This window comes from Artibeus jamaicensis, unplaced genomic scaffold (assembly GCF_021234435.1).
Source record: "Artibeus jamaicensis isolate MK-2021 breed Jamaican fruit bat unplaced genomic scaffold, CSHL_Jam_final contig_834, whole genome shotgun sequence".
NCBI lineage: Eukaryota > Metazoa > Chordata > Mammalia > Chiroptera > Phyllostomidae > Artibeus > Artibeus jamaicensis.
The window spans coordinates 3,818,783-3,841,969 of NW_026521981.1; positions in this window are offsets into that span (position 1 = coordinate 3,818,783).

The following is a 23,187-nucleotide window of genomic DNA, read 5'->3' on the forward strand; positions in this document are numbered from 1 at the left end:
CTTGAAAGAGTCCAAATCACACAAAAAATGATTTACCATGACCATATTTTGAGTGAGCATAGAATGCTGCTGCCTAGGGACCTGAAGTGATCTATGTTAGCTTGTAAAAGCTAACAAGAACTTCGCTCTTGGGTCTTTCTACATGGTGATGGGTGTTTGGTTGTTGCCACCAGCCCTCTGAGAATTCTGGCTGTGCTACATAATCTGTAGCCACTGATGACCACTGATATTTCATCACTGAGACAAACACCACAGATACAATTGAAGGTTAATAAATGAGGAGGCCATCATGGGGTAGTTTGTAAGATATGCTCTATCAACCTGAAAACTGACTTCCAGTGAATGGTTATCATCCACAACTTTTACTACCCTAATGCACATAACTTAAGTTCATACATCTTCAAACAATGTGGTTCTGGGGTGTACTCTTTACTGAATTTTGACTCTGCCTCAACCTAGAATAAGAGCTATATCATAAATACCAGCTGTCTTGCATGTGAGATCTTGATGGTCAGAAAATTGAGAATATTGGCTTTCTGGTCCAACTGGCCTAGCTCTGACAACTTATGGAGGTGCTTTTTACCCAGTGGTCTTTGAGATGCTGAGTCACTAGCCAGAGCTAGGCTATATGTAACAGTGTCCTTATTGAAGCCTGTCTGTGAGTGAGATCCTGGTCTTATTCACCTGCCAGTGGTTATCACTGGCTGACAGCAGTTGATATCCTGGAATTTTTCAGGTAATGACCAGTATTATATCTGCTGTTGTTTTGGTCTGATTATGTTGAGCAGCTACTAAAACCATGAAATAGAATCAGACTGTAGGTCTATAGCAGAGTCACTTAATTTGCCATTAAAAATATGTACTGAAATATGGAAGACTGAGAACACATTCCTGACTCATTCATCCATGTTCCTCCTCTGAAAACAAAATGAACAAATCGAGGTTGCAGTCAGAGCCAGGGGTGTGTGCCAACCTGAGAGTTAAGTTCACTGCTCCCTGTTGTGTTGAGGAAAGAGTGGAGAGAACTGCGAAGTGAAAACTCCTTATTTCTTGCTCCTTGAGGGAGCCATATGAGCAGAGGCCTGTTGCATGAGCTGCATGTGCTCCACAAAGGAGCTTCCAGGCCTCATGGCTTAGGGGAGAGATACTTTGGTAGGCTAGGCTGCTTCTAGTTCCTTAGGGGCAGAGGTCTGCCACCTTTTCCCAAAGAGGCCCCCTTTCTACCTCAGTGTAGCAATTACCAGCTCAATTTCTTATGAATTGATTTAGTATATGTTTTCATGCTCAACATCATGGCCTGGGGAATCTCAAAGTCTTGGCTGAATGGGTACTGAAGGTCAATAAATCATGGGTGGGTAAAAAAATTACAATTTATTTAAGGCACATCAAAGACTCAGGGGAGAAAGACAAAGCAGAATTAAACCTGGGGAGGTTCCCAGAGCCAGAGAATTGAAGAAAAAAATGGGAGAAGACCCTAAAAGAGTATTAATGCTCTAGAGGAGATTCAGTTAAAATGGATGTGTAGGACTTCCTAGAGCTAAACATAAACCATAATTTAAAAAGAACAAACCACTGAAGGAGATTGTTGTTGCTGAGAACTGAAATAGTGGTTTGGAAAGTATAGTAGAAAAAAAATGGCACAAAAGAACAAAATTTCAAGAATCAGAGGGGAAAAAAACAAGAGATCTATTGTTAGAGACTTAAAATATAAATATTAAGAGCTCTGAGAAGAAAGAATTATATGAAGAAATTATTTTATAAAAAGAGAGAAAATTTTTTGTAGAAAGACAAATTTTTATACTAATAATGGTTTCCAAGACTCAGATGAGTTTAATAGGAAAAAAATTATATACCTATTATATCTTGTTGACATATGTAAATTCCTTAGATTAAAAAATGTTATAAATTCCCACATAGAAAATTATGACAACAACAAGACAGATAAAGCAATAGTTACTATGTGGTACAGCATTTTGAAACTAAATATATAATAAAAGGAGAAATAACATCCCTGAACCCAAATTTTGAAGCAGTTCAGCAAAACCTACAAATTTTAGTGGAAACAGAAGTGCAGTGGTGTACTTATAAATAATAACAACCAAGTCAATAAAAAAAACGATAAGCAAAAACTAGACTCACTTTCCAGTATTTGCCAATTTTCATGGTGTTAATCCTCCCACCATGGCTAGTTTCAAGCTATCAAGGTGATGTCACCAAATACAGAGTTGGGATGAGATGAGTTGGTATGAACCAGTTCTAGGACACCGCTGTTGAGAGGGGTAATGTAGACAGGAGAGGTTGTAACAGACTAAAAATATTATCTTTGTGGTATGCTGAATGAATAGGTAAAGAAAATACATTGGTAGGAGGACACTTTTAACTTTAATATGTTAATAGAAAAAAATACAAGTGTGATTACAGCTGTTAGGGTGAGAAGGTAGGCCTTGGAAGAATTGAAAATAATTAATTAGCATTTCTAAGTTAACAGGGCAAAAATGGAATGAACAGGGTACTGACCAAACCAGAAAAGTAGTAAGGAGAGGGTCTTCTGGTTTTCTGTCTGTCATGCAAGAAGCTTCAAAGTCACTACTGTTTCCTATCTTATAAGTAAAAGTTGAACAAACTAAAAAATCAACAACAATTCTTAGATCTGTCAGGGAAGTGTGTTCACAAGGCAAAATGCTGCCCCCAAAATTGGTGAGATAGGTGGATATGAAGTGTACAACGTAGCAGAACAGAAATACACAAGCAGAAACCTGGGGAACCAGAACTGGGGTAGGAAAACTTGAACTGTGAAAGACAAGTTGCTGGAGGCTCAGTATGGACAATTCTGAGAGTTAAAGACTCCAGGGGAACCTAGTCATAGGGCAGCTCCCTCAATTTTGTGGCAGCTCCCTCAATTTTGTGTTTTACTTCTTGGAGCTCTGCTAGATTCTCAGAGTAAAAATGGGAGAGAAATATGCTCATGCTTCCAGCAGCAGGAGGGGAAAAAGAACCATTCTGAAATGTACCAGAGCACCTGTTCTTTTTAACCAGATCTGTCAAGAGAAATAATTTTACCAGAGCCTAACTGACTGGGGTTTTATTAGAGCTTAATCAACCTGGGAGAAGAGAAATATCCAAATGTGGCTCTCTCTAGTCATCCTGTCCTGCATAAGGTGGGGGAAAAACTTGGAAGCACCTATGAAGAAAAGTAAGTAGAGGGAAAAAGAAAACATGAAATATGTTAAATATTAAACATAAAATAAATGGAAGGAACAACACAAAGAATATCAATTATCACAATAAATGTGAAAATGCTGTATCGCCCTATCAAATTATATTATCATATTCAGTTAGAAAAAAAATCCAACTATATGCTAACAAAATTCACAGATAAAATAAAATAACAAATCAAGATAAAAATAAAGATATGTAAAAAAAAGATATGTGCAAAGATAAACATAATAAATGCAAATAAAGCAGGAGTAGCAGAATTCAAAGTCAAAAGCATTTAACGAGACAAGGAAGATTATATATTGCCAAAAATTATATCCAGAGAAAAGTAAGCCTAGACCTTGTGTACCAGGTTATGTACAAGCATAACATACAAATATGTAAGTCAAAAGTTACTGAAGATTTTGGAAGAAAAATGATAAGACAATAGTAGAAGATTTTAATAAACTGCTTTTAGAGCTTGATGGATAAAATAGTCTAAAAATAAAAACAAATTAAAGGGTTTGAATAACAATCAATAAGGTCAAGTTAATTGACATTTATAGAATTTTTATCCTACATACAGAATAGATAATTTGAGCCTATAGAACACTTACAAACATCAATTTAGTGATTAAGAGCTTAAATAAATTCATCAAAGTTGGGATTTAGAAGTTATATCTTGATTTGAAAAGACAGGATATCAACAATGAAAAGATGACCAGAAAAACTACTTGGAAATTAAATAAATACTTCAAGTTTAAAAAAAGGATATAGAAAAAATGGAAAAGAGGGATCTCTGTATCAAAATCTTTAGAACAAAGTTTCCTTTTCAGGTAGCAGACTAAAAACACATGATTATTTCATTGTTCTGAAACTCTAATTAAAATTACTACAAAGGAAAAAAGATATAATCCCACAATTAACAAGAGTAGATGTGAGGGGAGGGTTCTAATCACAGCTGAGACCTACCAGAATTATGCTGAAGGATTGAGAATATGGAGGAATAGTAAATGATTGAACAAATTGAAAGAAGCCATAGCTTAGACTATGACATGAAGGGGCAAGGGCTGAGGAGAGACCCTACATCAGGATACTGGGTAAGACAGAATTGAGAATGAGATATGAAGTAGAAAATAGGGTTTAATTGAAGGTGCCTGTACAGAACAGTTGGCCCTATTCTCTTCTCAGGTGCATAATGCCCATCATTCAGGAGTTTATATCATAGACAAAATAATTGGAGAATTTCCTCTAAAGAAAATTAACTGATTGGAAAAAATGAGTCAACCAAGTATATAAACTAGCTTCCAAGAGAATTCTTCCTGTTTTGGTGTTTTTGTTGCTTAGTCTGAAGGCCAGCTTACTAAATGCTCCACCAGTCAATAAACCTTACTCAGATATATAGAGTTCACTGTGAGCTTGGTGTACCATTCTGAATTGTGAATGGAAAATAATAGATTAGTAGGTCTTTCAGAAAAATCTGTGACATGAGAACAAGAAAATAAACAGAAAAAAATGACACTGGAGGAATAAGAAATAATGTAAAGAACAGAACAGAATTAGAAAACAAAACACAATCCTAACAGTCCCTGTTGATACACACAAAAATTCCTGATTAGTGCCATTTAACGAGAAAGAACAAACTTTCATAAAAACATTAGAACAAAGCAGAGTTATCAGAAATACAGAATTTCCCAAAGCTGAAACATGTAAATTTGTGAATTAAAAAAATTCACTAAATACTGAGCAGGATGAATAAAACTAGACAACACATCATTGTAAAATTGTATTGTGGAATGCCAACGATAGGAAAATAATGGTTACAGTTTCTAGAGAGAAAAGGACTCACATATTAAAGGTAAGTATAAGATTAACACCACTTTATCGGCAACACTGGATGCTTAAAAATAATATATCAGTCCCTTAAAAATTTTAAGAAAAATAATTTGCATCCCAGAATACTATATAAAATTTTCATCAAATGGGAGAACAGACTAAAGACACTTACAGACCACATTATTCAATGTTCACTACCCACACATCTATTTTTAGGAGTCACTTGAGGACTGATAATCCAGGAAAATGGATTTCCTGACACTCCAGGAAAATGAGAATGTAAACAAAAAAAGAGGAAGGCATGGGATACTGAAACAGTAGATCCAAACCAGGAGAGCAGCAGGCCTGGAGACAGAGTGGTACAGATTGGATAAGGGGATGAAGAGTTCTAGAAAAAAAGGGGATTTGACAGAAAACAAATTATGATGAAGGGGAAAGATGGAGGACATAAGAGAGTCAAATAATGCAAGGCAAAAAGGCAATTAAAACTAGGAAACTCACAATTGTAAACTAAAATATGTTCCTCTAAACAAGTGATGGAATGTAAGAAAAGTGAATCCATTAATCTCAATGCTAAAAATACTCTCCTTTAAGTCACTCATAGAGGAAGGTAATATAATCAAATACACACACATGACGCAAGACAAAAACATATTTGCAGGTCATATATGTAAAGGCTGTTCAGACATTTTCAATTTTTATAGCCAACCAGTGGACACAGTACAGATGACTTAATAGTGCTTGCGGGCTATGTCATCTAGAAAGTCATATACACTCCCCACCCCACTGGAGTGCAGAACACTTCATGCTGGTGGAATCAGGAGAGGGAGAGATTTATGCCCAATGAGTTAAAAAGAGTGAAGACCCTGACTGGGTCTCTCAAGAACCCAGTAGCTGCACCAATCTGGGTGTTGGCCAAAAGGGGTTAGGTGGGTGGAGAAATCATGGAAACCTCACGTAGGCTAAGAGGAAAGTCAAAAAACAGAGGGGACAAGTATTCTCCTTGAACCTATGCTGGTAAGAGACAGGAGAAAGTGAAGTGGTTGTTTGGCATGTTGATGTTAAGAGAGGACACAAGGCAGCTCTCAGTGAATCTCCATAGCTTGCAGATCCTGTAAGGTCCTTGCATGTGGGGGATTTGGAAGAAGCCTAAAGATGCTGACTGGTGATCTTCCCAGGATGGGTCATTGAAGCAAGGGGTGAAATCATCTTCCGGTCAAGGACTGAAGTTTGGATTCTCAGGTAGGGAATAAATAGAGATCTCAGCTATCCTCAAGTGATCCGTGAGGCCTGATGGCTAAGGTGGGGGGGGGAGTTCCTCATCAGAGGAAGATAGCAAACTCCCTGGAAGAACAGAGCAAAGATACAATACTTGATCAGTATGGCCAGAGCCTCCCCAGGTCAAGACACCCCAACTGTCAGCATGAAAACCAAAGGCTTGGCACCTATTCTATGAGGACACTTAAGTTCCGGGAATGAGGATGCAGACAGGAGAAGTCTGGGAAGTGGGAAAAATTGTCCTTACAGTTTTAATTGCAGTAAAGTATTTACAACATAAAATTTACCCTTTAAACCATTTTACATGTAAAGTTCTGTGGCATTAAGTACATTCACATTGTTTGTAGTCATTACCATCATCAGTCTGTAGAAGTTTTTCATCTGCCAAACTGAAACTCTGTAGTCATTACATGCTAGTTCTCTATTCCCCAGCTGCCCCAGCCCTAGAAACAACCATTCCAGTTTCTATTTGTAAGAATGTGACTACTCTAGAAATTTCATGTAAGATGAATTGTACAATATATGTTGTTTTTATGTGTGTGATTGGTTTATTTTATTAACATAACATCTTCATGGGATAACCCATGTTGTAGTATGTGTCAAAATTTCCTTCCTCTTTAAGGTTGAATAATAGTCCGTTGTATGTATACCACATTTTGTTCATGTATTCACTGGACACCTGGGATGCTTCTATCTTTTGGTTATTGTGAATAGTGTTGCCCTGAACATTAGGGTACAAGTATCTATTTGAGCCTGGCTTTCTTTCTTTTTGTCTTTTCTCTTTTGGTATATCTCAGATGTGGATCTGCTGGATCATATGGTAATTCTACGAATAATTTTTTGTGTGTGTGGAAAACAGTACCGTTTTCCATAGCGACTATATCATTCACATTCACAGCCATGCACAATGATTCCAGTTTCTTTATATACTCTCCAATGCTTGATATTGATATTTTGCTTATTTTATTTTATTTTTTTAAATTTTATTTAGTTATTTTTCAAGTACAGTTTTTTGTCTATTTCTCCCATGCCAACCGCCCCCATCCCGTGCTCCCCATCTCCCTCCCATTTCCACCCCCTTTAGTTCTCGTCCCTGTGTTCTTCCTATTTGTTCCTCCAAATTCCTCCACCTTTTTCCCCTTAAATTCCCTTCCCTCTCCCCTCTGGTCACTGTCCCCTTGTTCTCTATTTCAGTGTCTTGGTTTTTATTCTGCTTGCTTGTTTGTTTTGTTGTTTAGCTTCCTGTTAAAGGTGAGATCATATGGTATTTGTCTTTCAACACCTGGCCTATTTCACTCAGAATAATGCTTTCCAGTTCCATCCATGTTGATGCAAAGGGTAGTAGCTCCTTCTTTCTCTCTGCTGCATAGAATTCCATTGTGTATATGTACCACAATTTTTGGATCCATTCATTTACTGATGGACACCTAGGTTGCTTCCAACTCTTGGCTATTGTAAATTGTGCTGCTATGAACATTGTGGTGCATAGGTTCTTTGATATTGATGCTTTAGGATTCTTAGGATATGATCCTAGCAGTAGAATTGCTGGGTCAAAAGACAGGTCCATTTTCATTTTTCTGAGAAAATTCCATACTCTTTTCCATAATGGTTGTACCAGTCTGCAATCCCACCAACAGTGAACTAAGGACCCCTTTTCCCCACAACCTCTCCAACATTTGTTGTTTGTTGCTTTGTTTATGATAGCCATCCTGACTGGTGTAAAGTGGTATCTCACTGTAGTTTTAATTTCCATCTCTCCGATAGCTAATGATATTGAGCATCTCTTCATGTGTCTCTGGATATTCTGTATGTCCTCCTTGGAGAAGTGTCTGTTCAAGTCCTTTTCCCATTTTTTAATTGGGTTGGTTGTCTTAGAGTGGAGTCATGTAAGTTCTTTGTATATTTTAGAAATTAAAACTTTGACTGAGGTATCATTGGCAAATATGTTTTCCCATACAGTTGGTTGTCTTTTTAATTTAATACTGTTTTCTTTAGGCAAGCAGAAACTTTTTATTTTGATGAGATCCCATTTGTTTATTCTTTTCTTTATATTCCTTACTCTAGGGGACATCAGTAAAAATGCTGCTGCGTGAAATATCTGAGATTTTCTTGCCAATGTTCTCCTCTAGGACTTTAATGGTGTCACAGCTTATATTTAAGTCTTTTATACATCTTTAATTTATTTTGGTGTATGGTGTAAGTTGGTGCTCAAGTTTCATTTTTTTGCACATAGCTGTCCAGTTCTCCCAACACCATTTGCTGAAGAGACTATCTTTACTCCATTTTATGTTACTGCCCCCTTTGTCAAATATTAATTGACTGTAGAGAGTTGGGTTGATTTCTGGGCTCTCCATTCTAATCCATTGGTCTATGTGCCTGTTTTTATGCCAGTACCTGGCTGTTTTGATTACAGTGGCCTTGTAATACAGTTTGATATCAGGTATTGTGATTCCCTCCTACTTTATTCTTCTTTCTCATAAGTGCAGCTGTTATTCGGTGTTGTTTATGGCTCCATATAAATTTTTGAAGTGTTTGTTCTCTGTCTGTGAAATATGCCATTGGTACTTTAATAGGTATTGCATTGAATGTGTATATTGCTTTGAGTAGTATGGACATTTTGATGATGTTAATTCTTCCAATCCATGAACAAGGTAGATGTTTCCATTTGTTTGTGTCTTCCTTGATTTCTTTCTTCAGGGCTGTGTAGTTTTCGGCATACAGGTTTTTTTTACCTCCTTAGTTAGGTTTACTCCCAGATATTTTATTTTTGTTCTTGCTATATCGAATGGGATTTTTTCCTTGATTTCTGTTTCTGCTGATTCATTGTTGGTATACAAAAATGCCTTTGATTTCTGGATATTGACTTTGTAACCAGCTATTTTGCCAAATTCATTAATTAGTTTGAGCAGTTTTGGGGTAAAGTCTATAGGATTTTCCATGTACACTATCATGTCATCTGCAAACAGTGACAGTTTTGCTTCCTCCTTTCCTATTTGGATGCCTTTTATTTCCTTTTGTTGCCTGATCGCTGTGGCTAAAACTTCCAATACTATATTGAATAGAAGTGGTGAAAGTGGACATCCTTGTCTTGTTCCTGATCTTAGGGGAAAAGCTTTTAGTTTTTGCCCATTGAGTATGATGTTGGCTGTAGGTCTCTCATATATGGCCTTTATTATATTGAGGAATGCTCCATCTATTCCCACTTTGCTGAGTGTTTTTATCATAAATGGGTGTTGTACCTTATCAAAAGCTTTTTCCGTGTCTATTGATATGATGATGTGGGTTTTGTCTTTGCTTTTGTTTATGTGATGTATTACATTTACTGATTTGCAAATATTTAACCATCCTTGCATCCCTGGGATGAATCCCACTTGGTCATGGTGTATGATCTTTTTGATATATTGTTGGATGCGATTTGCCAAATTTTGTTGAGGATTTTAGCATCTATGTTCATCAGCGATATTGGCATGAAGTTTTCTTTCTTTCTTGTGTCTCTATCTGGTTTTGGAATTAAGATGATGCTGGCTTCATAGAAAGAATTTGGGAGTTTTCCATCCTTCTGAATTTTTTGGAATAGTCTGTGGAGAATAGGGATTAGCTCTTCCTTAAATGCTTTGTAGAATTCTCCTGTAAAATCATCTGGTCCAGGGCTTTTGTGCGGAGCTTTTGATTACTGCTTCAATTTCTTTTGCTGTTATTGGTGTGTTCAGATTTTCTGCTTTTTTTCCATTGAGTTTTGGAAGATTGTATTTTTCTAGAAATGTGTCCATTTCCCCTAGGCTTTCAAATTTCTTGGCATACAGTTCTTCATAGTAATTTCTTACAATCCCTTCTATTTCTATGGTATCAGTTGTAATCTCTCCTCTTTCATTTCTGATTGCGTTTATTTGTGTCTGTTCCCTTCTTTTCTTGATGAGCCTACTTAAAGGCTTGTCTATTTTGTTTATCTTCTCAAAGAACCAACTCCTGGATTCATTGATCCTTAGAATTGTGCTTTTACTTTCTATGTCATTGAATCCTGCTCTAATCTTGGTTATTTCCTTCCTTCTGCTTGCTCTGGGCTGTCTTTGTTGTTGTTCCTCGAGTTCTTGTAGGCGTAAGGTTAGATTATTTGTTTGAAATGTTTCTATCTTCTTTAGGTAGGCCTGTATTGCTATAAACTTCCCTCTCAGGACTGCCTTCACTGTGTCCCATGAGTTTGGGGTTGTTGTGAGATCATTTTCATTTGTTTCCAGAAACGTTTTGATTTCTTCCCTAATTTCATTCTTGACCCATTCATGGTTTAATAGCATACCATTCAGTCTCCATGATTTTGCGTGTTTTGGGTTTTGGGTTTTTTCCTTTGGGGTTGGTTTCCAATTTCAGTCCCTTGTGGTCAGAGAAGATTCTTGGTATGATTTCAGTTTTCTTGAATTTGTTGAAGCTCCTTTTGTGTCCTATCATGTGGTCTATCTTTGAAAATGTTCCATGTGCATTTGAAAAGAATGTATATTTAGCTTGTTTGGGATCAAGAGCTCTCTCTCTATATATATATCAGTTAAGTCCATTTCATCTAGGGTGTTGTTTAATGCCGCAATATCTTTGTTGCTATTTTGTTTGGAAGATCTGTCCATTTTTGACAGTGGGGTGTTAAAATCCCCCACTATAATTAATTGTGTTGCTGTCAATATCTTTCTTGAAGTCCTCTAAGATTTTCTTGATATATTTGGGTGCCCCTATGTTTGGCGCATATATATTTATGATGTTAATGTCTTCTTGGTGGATTCTTCCCTTGAGTATTATGAAGTGACCTTCTGGGTCTCTCTTTATGGCCCTCTTTTTGAAGTCTATTTTGTCTGATATGAGTATTGCTACCCTGGCTTCTCTTTCCTGTCCGTTTGCTTGGAAAACTTGTTTCCAGCCTTTCACTTTTAGTCTGTGATGGTCTTTTGTCCTGAGGTGGGTCTCTTGTAGGCAGCATATGTGTGGGTCATGCTTTCATATCCATTCAGCTATTCTATGATTTTGATTGGCACATTTAATCCATTTACATTTAAGGTTATTATTGATAGGCACTTATTCATTGCCATTTTTGTACCTGTGTTCCTCTCTGTCTCCCTCTTTTCCTTCCTTCCCTTAAAGCAGTCCTTTTAGTATTTCTTGTAGAGCTGGTTTGGTGGAGGCATATTCTTTTAGACTTCTTTTGTCTTGGAAGCTCTTTATTTGGCCTTCTATCTTGATTGAGAGCCTTTCTGGGTAAAGCAGCCGTGGTTGTAGGCCTCTGGTTTTCATTACTTGGAATATTTCTTACCATTGTATTCTTGCTTGGAGTGTTTCCATTGAGAAGTCAGTAGCTAACCTTATTGGGGCTTGCTTGTATGTTACTTCTTTTTTCTCCCTTGCTGCCTTTAAGATTCTCTGTTTGTCTTGGAATTTTGCCATTTAAATGATGATGTGTCTTGAAGTGGGCCTCCTTGGGTTCCTCTTGATTGGGACTCTCTGTGATTCCTGGATTTGCGTGACTTTTTCTCTCATCAAATTAGGGAAATTTTCCATCATTACTCTTTCAACTAGGTTTTCTATCCCTTGTTCTTCTTCTTCTCCTTCTGGTATTCCTATTATTCGGATATTATTACGTTTCATATTGTCCTGCATTTCTCTTAATTTCTCTTCATTCTTTCTGAGCCTCTTTTAATTTTCTTGCTCTTTCTGTGAGATGCTTTCTACCTTGTCCTCCAACTCACTAATCTTAAACTCTGCCTCATATATCCAACTTTTGAAACTTTCTGTGTTCTTCAATTCGGAAATTTTATTCTTCATTTCCTCTTGTCCCTTGCTGATATTTTCTATTTCTTTTTTCATGTTGATGTAGTTTGCAGAGAGATCATTGTAGTTCTCCTGTAGTTGGTAGCTCATTGTGAGCTCTTTGAACTTCGTAATAACCAGTGCTTTGAATTCACTATCTGATAGTTGATTAGCCTCTATTTCATCTAACATTCTTTCTTAATTTTCTGCTTTTTCTTTCATTTGGGGATTGTTTCTTTGTCCTCCCATTGTTTGAGACTCTTCCTGGTAGTCTCAGCTTCTAAAATTGATCTGTTCTGACACCCTGGGTTTATGGTGTGAACTTCTGTGGTATGATACCTGTGAAGTTCAGTGGTGCAGACTCCTTTAAGTATCTTGATGTTCTCCATCTCCACCTACTCTCACCTTGCCCTGTTCCCCGAGCTGGTTGCCTACCATTGCTGAGTGTCACGGCTCCAGTAGCTGACTCCTTCAGCCCCCAGGCCCATTACTACAGCAGTGGCACATGGGCCAAGAGTGTCCCAGCTCCCGTACCTAGCTCCCCAGTGTCCAGTCCCGTCTCTATGGCGGTGGCACAGGGGTCTCCAGTGTCCCAGCTCCTGTAACTGACTCCTCTGCTGCCCAGGACCGTCACAGGGGCTTGGAGTATCTAGCTCCTGCACCTGACTCCCCGGCTCCCGGGCCTGTAGCTATGGCAGCAGCACAGGGGCTGTGTGTGTCCCAGCTCCCATAGCTGCCTCTGTTGCTGTCTGGTGTTTCAGCATCAGTCACAATCTCTGGTCTTTTAATTTCATAAATGCTGGGTAGCCGATGGTTTATTGTGCTGTTTCTCTATAGATCTGCCAGGATTTTCACCCATGAGTACAGGAGCTAGAATCCGCTCCATCCTACTCCATTGCCATCTTCCCAGCATCCCCCATATTTTACTTTTTTTAAATAGTAGCTATCTTAATGGGTGTGAGGTGCTCTTGTGATTTTCATTACATTCCCCTAATAACTAGTGATGTTGAGTGTATTTTTGTGTGCTTACTGACCATTTATATATCTTATTAGGAGAAATGCCTATTTTAATCCTTTGCCATTTTTAAAGACTTATTTATTTTTAGAGAGAAGGCAAGGGAGAGAGAAAGAGAGAGAGAAACATCAAAGTTGTTTGCCTCCTGTGTGCTCTCTACTGGGGACTTGGCCTGCAACCTAGGCATGTGCCCTGACTGGTAATCAAACTGGTGACCCTTTGGTTCTCAGGCTTGCACTCAATCCACTGAACCACACCAGCCAGGGCTCCTTTGCCATTTTTAAATTGGTTTCCTTCCTTCCTTCCTTCCTTCCTTCCTTCTCCCCCCCCCCCCCCCCCCCCCCCCCCCTTCTTTCTTCCTTTCTTTCTTTCTTTCTTTCTTTCTTTCTTTCTTTCTTTCTTTCTTTCTTTCTTTCTTTCTTTCTTTCTTTCTTGTTGTATGAGTTCTTTATATATTCTGGATAATAGTTCTTTATTAGGTACCTGAGATGTACATATTTTCTTCCATTAATTGGATTTTTTATTCACTCTACTGATAGTGTCCTTTGATGCATAAGATTTAAAAATTTTGATGAAGTTCAACTTAGCTATTTTTTCTTTGGTTGCTTGTGCTTTTGGTCCTTATAAGTTTTTAACTTTTGAATTGCAGAGAACCAAGAGTCTAAGTCAATCCCTTCAAAGCTTAATGAGCAGAAGAAGACACTGTTAACTTTAACTGATAAATTTATGACTTTTTAAAATATTTTACTACCAAGTGGCAATGAGAACTCTATGCAAGTTATGATTAATTACAGAAAATAAAACTTACTTTTTTGTTTTTCTTGCACATCTGAATTTTAGTGTATATGTTTTTGACCCTTGCTGAAAAGAATGGCAGAAAATTCATAAGCAAAATGTAACAAGAGCCCATGAAGACTTTGATACAATCTTGTTTCTCACCAAGAACCTGCCTGAAATGAGAACTGCCTGGAGTGCACTTTTCTTGGCATTTGAAAGACAAAAAGGCCCTGTGGTGTTGGGTGAGGATTTGGAACTTATTTAGGTTAGTTTGTTCTTCCTTCTCAAGAGCATGAAAACCATCAACCAGGGCATATGAAACCCATAATACAACCATAGTAAAGATGGGAAGTTAAATAGAAAGCCATAAAAAGCAAAACAGAATTTCAGAAGGAATCAATGCGCTATCGTACCTGCTGCTTTCCCACCAGGTCCCTGGAACACAAATTCATTAACTGGATGTTCTCTCTGTGCTGATGCTCAAGAACAAGTTAAAGAACTTTAAAGAACTGCCAACCTGGCTTTTGTCCCTTTATATGTATTTTGAAGATTTTATTTATTTTTAGAGAGGGGAAGGGAGGGAGAAAGAGAGGAAGAGAAACTTCAATGTGTAGTTGCCTCTCAAGTGCCCCCCACTGGGAACCTGGCCTGCAACCTAGGTGTGTGCCCTGACTGGGATTCAAACAGATGACCCCTTGGTTTGCAGGCTGGCACTCAATCCACTGAGTCACACCAGCCAGCAATGTCCCTTTAAATTTAAGGACATAAACATTGCATCAGCACTAGGGTAAAACTTAGGTATGAAGACAAGTTAAATGAAAAGCTCAAAATAGAAGTGCTCTATAGTTTTGTTGTACTTCTGAAATCAGATATGGAGAAACTGTTCCAGTCTTCAAAGCACACTATTAATATTTTTGAAGAGGCAAATAAATTATTATACCTATATTCTTTAACCTAATATACTGTGAATCTGACTTCTGTTCTATTGGTGCTTCAAAGAAGGCTATAAACCTGCTTTTGGCAGGAAACATTACTCTATCTATATTTTATTGATTTTTAAATTCATATGCTCTTAATATTCTCAGGGAGTATATTTTCTCGATTCTTGTTTATGGATTCTTACAGCATATGAATTATGTGACCCTCCTCATATATCTTCCAATTTGTAATAAATTGCAGGTTCTCACATAAATTCTCCAAGTTCTCCAAGAACTTGAACTGTTTGTTAAGTCCTTTTTCAGGGCTTATCTCTTATTTGTTGTCAATGCTTGCCTTTAACTTTGGAGATAGTGTTTTCTTATTGTATCATTGCACACTTCGTCCTGAGTTTACAACTACTTCCTTATTATCAAAAGTCTCTTTGACATGGAAAAGAGAAATCCTACCCAGAGTGCTAATTAGTTTTCTCCCATGACCTGTTGATGGAAATAATTTCTAACAAAGGGTTAAAATGATGGATGATTTTATTTTACTTATACCAGCTGGCATACCACATTTATCTTTTTCTGTGGTTCATATCCACTCTTTCCTAATTAGTGCCACACTTGCAAATGTATTTCTGTGTTATGGACCTCCATTTCCAATGAGTCTTTTTGCTGCTATGCATTTATTTTTTATAAAGCAGCTCAAATGACAACTCCCAAACAAATTCCTGGTTTAGACCTCTGTAGAAGATTCTAAAAATCCTCAGAGCCATAAATTTCCTATCTTTTGTGGCATGACCTTGAATTTTTCAGTTTTGCTGTGATTATTCCTCTTTTCTAGTGATAATGAAGCAAGGACCTATACCTGTTTATAGCTTCCCTTCTTTTTTTCAGTAGCCAATTGTTTTATTTTATTTTTTTACTTTTTTTAAATTGTCATTCAAGTACAGTTGTCTCCATTTTCCCACCACGACTCCCCCTACACTCCAGCCATCCCCACCTCCCACTCTTGATCCTACTCCCCTTTGGTTTTGTCCATGTGTCCTTTATAGATGTTCCTGAAAACCCTTCCCCCTTGCCTTTAAGACATTTCTTTCCTATCCCTTTAACTAAGGTAACCCATATTCTCAGTAGCTAAGTTTACAAGGTAAACTTTGATAAATTTTACAAAATAAATACACACACACAGAGCTTGGTGACATTTTATTTATTTCTGTTTCATCCTAAATTTTCACCCATCTCTTTATTTAAACTTTCATTTGCTGAGCATACTTATTAGACACTGGTACTCTGTAGTTCACATATTCTCATGTAATCCTCAAAACAATCTTGCAAATAGGAATCAATCTCAGTTTACAAATGAGAGGTTTGAAGCTCAGAAGTGAAATAATCTGGCAAAGGGCACACATTAGAAAGTAGGGATGCAAGGATGAGAGCCCAAATCTGTTTTCCCTTTCTGTTACAGCCTGCTGCTTTGAACCCAGGTTTCTGCACAATTGTTATCTATCAAGTTAGGTGCATTCTGGACTTAGTAAATGTATTGCTATTGCTTCTAGCTCCTTGGGTAGGGGGTAAGTTTCTTGTGAATACCTTGAATTCCTCTGTCACCTTACTTCATCCACATGGGCTTCACTCAGCAGAAACAATGTGTAAATCTTCCAGATCTGAAATACCCAGATGCAAAGCTCATTATTTTCCTAGTCTTAGTAGCTTCTTTGGCCTTGTTTACAAATTAGGATATTTACTTTTGTTCATATGGCATTTTTTTTGCCAGCTATTTTTTCTTACCACAATACTGAGGACTGAAAAAACTCAGACTCAACAGATAAGGTTGTATCCCTTTGATAAGGGTTTCATCTCTCTTCTTGCTTCTTTGTTGCTTTGTATCTTTTATTATAACATTTTTAGTTCAGGTTAAATACGGATGACTCATCTGTGGCCATTATATTGAATCAATGTAGTTAATTCATTCGCATTCAATCAAAACCCCGAAAAACTACTTTTTTCATTTTGGGGAGGGGAGGTGGTGATAGGTATCCATAAAACTCTGAATTTTGCACTCTATATTAACATCATGTTCACGAATCTTTTTCAAAAGATTTGATTTATTTACTTAGAGAGAGGGGAAGGGAGGGAGAAAGAGAGGGAGAGAAACATCAATGTGTGGTTGCCTCTCACATGGAGCGCACTGGGAACTGGTCTGCAACCCAGGCACGTGCCCTGACTGGGAATCGAACTGGTGACCCTTTGGTTCACAGCCCAAGCTCAATCCACTGAGCTACACCAGCCAGGGCTCATGTTCATAAATCTTTATATAGATTTTTATCACCATCACTTCCAATCATAAAAAAATTTAAACAAGGTATTTTAAAGTTTTTAATTGAGTAAGTGAATTAACCATGTTAATTCAATACAATTGCCATAGGGCCTTTAATTAGTGTTGTTTTGTGGATGTATCTAGGTCAAGATTATTAAACCTGGGTCCTAAGACTTCCATATTACCATAGACCAGTGTTTCTCACCTTTGTTTCTTCATTACTATCTGGTAACGAGCATTTTTAGAACCTTTTTCTAATTGGCCCCTCTAATAACTTCTTTTATTCTCACCTGAGGATAATTTCTTCACTACTTATATATATCGAGAGAGAGGAAGAAAGGAAGGGAAAGAAAGAGAAACATTGACATGAGAGAGAAGCATTGATTGGCTGTCTCCATTGTGTGCCTGGACCAAGGATCGAACCTGTGACCTGGGTATGTTCCCTGACTGGGAATCAAACCCACAACCTTTCAGTACAGGATTATGCTCCAACCAACTGAACCACGCTGGCCAGGCCTGCCACTAAAATCTTTTAATATCAAAATGTATTGTATATATGGAGGAGGGAAGACGGTGACAGAGTAGGACGGAGCAGATTCCAGCTCCCATACTTGTGGGTGAAAATCCTGGCAGATCTACAGAGAAACAGCACAATAAACCACCGGCTCCCCAGCATTTATGAAATTAAAAGACTGGAGATTATGACAGATGCTGAAGGACCAGACAGCGGCAGGTTAGTGGGGTCTCAGGGACCGGAGTAAAGACAAGACAGGCGGCCCAGGTGCTGCTTCTGCAGTCAGGGTCCAGAGGCATCAGATCTGAGACCAGCACCAGAGGTGTCTGCCACAGGAAACTGGGCACCCAGCGGCCCCAGTGGGCGACCAGCGCTGGCCAGCAGCTCCCCCACTCCCTATCTAAGCAAGGCTGGACAACACCCAGCAGAGACCTGTCTGCTTGCCTGCTTGCATTTACAGGGAGGGTTACAAAGACAGAGGGCCATGTTCAACTGCAGACTCTGTGGTCGCTAGCTGGGGAGAATTGAGAGGCGCATTGTCGTCATTGGTCTGGCTGGGAATTGGGCTGAGCTGAGAGGCAGGCTTCTGGAGAGGTTTTGTTTTTTTGTTTTTCTCGGGTTTTTTGGAAAGTGGACTGAGGTATTCTCCTGCCATGGTACCTTGGCTTGCTTCCCACCCAGCCTGGCAGTGATTCAGGGGGAAAGCAGAGGCATTTGAGTCCCACCACAGGACTGGCCAACATGCCACCTTGGCTTGCTTGGGACCCAGGCAGCCTGGTGGGAATGCGCGGGGCGGGGGAGCATTTGACTCCCACCACAGGTCTGGGAAGGACTCTGCCAGAACTGTGGGACCCAGGCAGCCTGGCTGGTGGGAGCGCTTGCGCAGGCAACCCAGCCCACAGAGATGTCCTGCTGCAACCAGAAAAACTGGTCTGGACAGTTTGAAACCAACAAGGGAAGGTTTTTTGTTGTTGCTGTTGTTTTTTCCTTTCTTTAGTAACTTTTTTTTAACTAATCTTATATATTTAAATTTTATTATTGCTTTATCTTTCAATACTTTGTTCCTCTCCTTTCTTTATTCCTGTTTTAGTCCTTCTTCCTTTCTTCCCAAACTTATCACTTTTGCCTCCCTTCTCCTGCCCTTTTATTTTGTATGTTTGTTTGTTGCTTTGTTTTCTTTTATCCACAAGAGACACAAACAACTGGGAACTGCAAAAAGACCAGAGTGGGACCCAAAGAGGGGGCATCTCAACAGTAGAAACAGAGAGACAAATTTCACTTTTCTATAGCAGAGAAGACATGAGTTGCTGCATGTTTTTCATTATCTTCACTTCTTTTATACTTTAATAGTATCTTTGTATTCCTCCTCTTTCTGTATAGGCTTCTTAGTCTTGCCTGGTTATATTGTATTATTTGACAGGTTTCCCTTGTTCTCTCCTCCACAGTGTATTGCTAATCATCTATACTTCACACCACTTGTTTTCCTTTAGCACCCTACCCAAAGCTCTATACCCCCTACTCAGACAGATCACATAGAGTCTGTTATATGATTGCTGCTCTAATATTATCGTGGATAATAGCTGTTCTATATAACTGTAAATACTTCACAACCCATCTCCCAGATCTTAACCCACTATAAAGGTTCCTGAGTTCCATTACTGTAGTGATTAACTCTATTTGCTCACACACTACACCTATTTACTATTCTTTACTCTCACCTTACCTCAAAATCTGACCGCCCCACAACTTCATTGCTTTCTAGATCCAACTCACAAGTCTTCCCACCCCAACAAGAGGTTTATTTTTTGTCCATCCTTATTTAAAAGTGGCAAGTTGGGTTGAAGATTATGGTTAACACTATATATGGCCTAAAGATCTATCTCTTCTCTACCGACTGTGATTGTAAATATCATAAAATACTCTTTTGCTGTCATAAACCATTTTCCCTCCCCCACCAACTGATCTCACACACACACACACACACACACACACACACACACATACACACACACATGGAGTAGGTAAAAGCGGAGAACATCAAGATACCTTAAGGAGACTGCACCACTGAATTTCACAGGTATTCTACCACAGAAGTTCACACCATAAACCCAGGGAGTCAGAACAAATCAATTTTAGAAGCTGAGGCCAACAAGAAGAGTCTCATAAACAATGGGAAGACAAAGAAACAATCCCCAAATGAAGGGAATGGAGGATGCTTCAAAAAAATGTTAGACAAAATAGAGGCAAGTCAACTATCAGATACTGAATTCAAAGCACTGGTTATCAGGAAATTCAAAGAGCTCACATGAGCTACCAGAAACTACAGGGGAGCTATAACGATCTCACCGCACACTATATCAACATGAAAAAGAAACAGAAACTATCAGCAAGAGCCAAGAGGAAATGAAGAATACAATTTCTGAACTGGAGAGCACAGTAGAAGGTATCAAAAGCAGGATTGATGAAGCAGAGGATCGGATCAGTGACTTAGAGGACAAAGTAGAAAAAAACTCCTAGAAAGAGCAAGAAAAGGAAAAGAAGATCAGAAAGAATGCAGAGGGATTAAGAGAAATGCAAGACAATATGAAATGTAATAATATCCGAATAATAGGAATACCAGAAGGAGAAGAAGAAGAACAAGGGATAGAAAACCCAGTTGAAAGAGTAATGATGGAAAATTTCCCTAATTTGATGAGAGAAAAAGTCACGCAAATCCAGGAATCACAGAGAGTCCCAATCAAGAGGAACCCAAGGAGGCCCACTTCAAGACACATCATCATTTAAATGGCAAAATTCCAAGACAAACAGAGAATCTTAAAGGCAGCAAGGGAGAAAAAAGAAGTAACATACAAGGGAGCCCCAATAAGGTTAGCTACTGACTTCTCAATGGAAACACTCCAAGCAAGAATACAATGGCAAGAAATATTCCAAGTAATGAGAACCAGAGGCCTACAACCAAGGCTGCTTTACCCAGCAAGGCTCTCAATCAAGATAGAAGGCCAAATAAAGAGCTTCCAAGACAAAAGAAGTCTAAAAGAATATGCCTCCACCAAACCAGCTCTACAAGAAATACTAAAAGGACTGCTTTAAGGGAAGGAAGGATAAGAGGGAGACAGAGAGGAACACAGGTACAAAAATGGCAATGAATAAGTACCTATCAATAATAACCTTAAACATAAATGGACTAAATGTGCCAATCAAAAAACATAGAATAGCTGAATGGATATGAAAGCATGACCCACACATATGCTGCCTACAAGAGACCCACCTCAGGACAAAAGACCATCACAGACTAAAAGTGAAGGGCTGAAAACAAAATTTTTGAGAAAACGGACAGGAAAGAGAAGCCAGGGTAGCAATACTCATATCAGACAAAATAGACTTCAAAAAAGGGGCCATAAAAAGAAACCCAGAAGGTCAGTTCATAATACTCAAGGGAAGAATCCACCAAGAAGACATAAACATTGTAAATATATATGCATCCAATGTAGGAGCACCCAAATACATAGGAAAGATTTTGGAGGACTTCAAGAAAAATATTGACAGCAACACAATTATAGTAGGGGATTTTAACACCCCACTATAAAAAATGGACAGATCCTCCAAACAAAATATCAACAAAGATACTGTGACATTGAACAATGCCCTAGATAAAATGGACTTAACTGATGTATATAGAGCCCTTCATCCCAGAGAAGCTAAATACATATTCTTTTCAAATGCACTTGGAACACTTTCAAAGACAGACCAGATAATAAGACACAAAAAAGCTTGAACAAATTCAAGAAAATTGAAATCATATCAAGCATTTTCTCCAACCACAAGGGACTGAAACTGGAAACCAATTCCAAAGGGGAAAAACCCAAAACACTCAAAATCATGGAGACTGAATAGCATGCTATTAAACAATGAATGGGTCAAGAATGAAATTAGGGAAGAAATCAAAAAGTTCCTGGAAACAAATAAAAATGAACTTATGACAACCCAAAACTTGTGGGACACAGTGAAGGCAGTCTTGAGAGGGAAGTTCATTGTGATACAGGCCTACCTAAAAAAGAAACATTTCAAACAAACAACCTAACCCTTCACCTACAGGAACTTGAGAAACAACAACAAAGACAGCCCAGAGCAAGTAGAAGGAAGGAAATAACTAAGATCACAGTGGAATTAAATGACATAGAGACTAAAAGCACAATTCTAAGGATCAATGTATTCAGGAGCTGGCTTTTTGAAAAGATAAAGAAAATTGACAAGCCTTTAAGCAGGCTCATCAAGAAAAAAAAAACAGAGAGGACCCAAATAAACACAGTCAGAAATGAAAGAGAAGAGATTACAACTGATACCACAGAAATACAAAGGAGTATAAGAAATTACTATGAAGGACTATATGTGAAAAAATTTGAAAACCAAGGTGAAATTGACAAATTTTTAGAAAAATATAATCTTCCAAAACTGAATGAAGCAGAAGAAGCAGAAAGCCCAAACCAACCAATAACAGTAGATGAAATTGAAGCAGTAATTAAAAAGCTCCTAACACACAAAAAGCCCTGGACCAGATGGTTTCACAGGAGAATTCTACAAAGTATTTAAGGAAGAGCTAACCCCTATTCTTCACAGACTATTCCAAAAAACCCAAATTGATGGAAGAACTCCAAACTTTTTTTATGAAGTTAGCATCATCCTAATCCCAAAACCAGATAAAGATACAACAAAGAAAGAAAACTTCAGGCCAATATTGCTGATGAAGATACATGCTAAAATCCTCAACAAAATATTGGAAAACTACAACCAACAATACATTAAAAAAGATCATACACCGTGACCAAGTGGGATTCATCTTAGGGATGCAAGGATGGTTCAATATTCTCAAATCAGTAAAGATAATACATCACATAAACAAAAGCAAAGAGAAAAATCACATGATCATATCAATAGATGCGGAAAAAGCATTTGATAAGGTACAGCACCCATTTGTGATATTAGTTATGCTGATATTTGATCCAATTGCAAGGATTTACAGGAAGACTGGCTAAGCTGACCATAAGTTTATCATCCAGACGACACCAACGCTGATGGGACAGCTGATTTCAATTTCAGGCAGAGAGACATCCAGGAAAATGGAAGCAGCCTCTGGGCTGTCAAACTTGAAAAGTCAGGTCTATAAAGTGACAGCAATGGCCCAAAGCATGTGATGTTTAATACAGGCAGGGGTGTGTGAAAGTGATTTGTGATTATAAGAATGTGGACATAGGACTTCTGGCCAAGATGGAAGTGTAGGTAGACACATTGTGCCTCCTTGCACAACCAAAATAAGGAAAACAAAAATTTAGAAATAAAAAAACAACCAGTACTGACAGAAAATTGAACTGTATGGAAGTCCAACAGCCAAGGAGTTAAAATAGACACTCGTCCAGATTGGTAGGAGGAGCTGAGACAGGTGGCCTGGTGGAGAGGGGTTGTGGCAAAATAAAGCGGTGGCCAGGTGGCCAGGTGGCAGCTGGCAAAACCCCAGGCGTGGGGTGGTAGTGGGTGAACCCAGTGAGGCAAT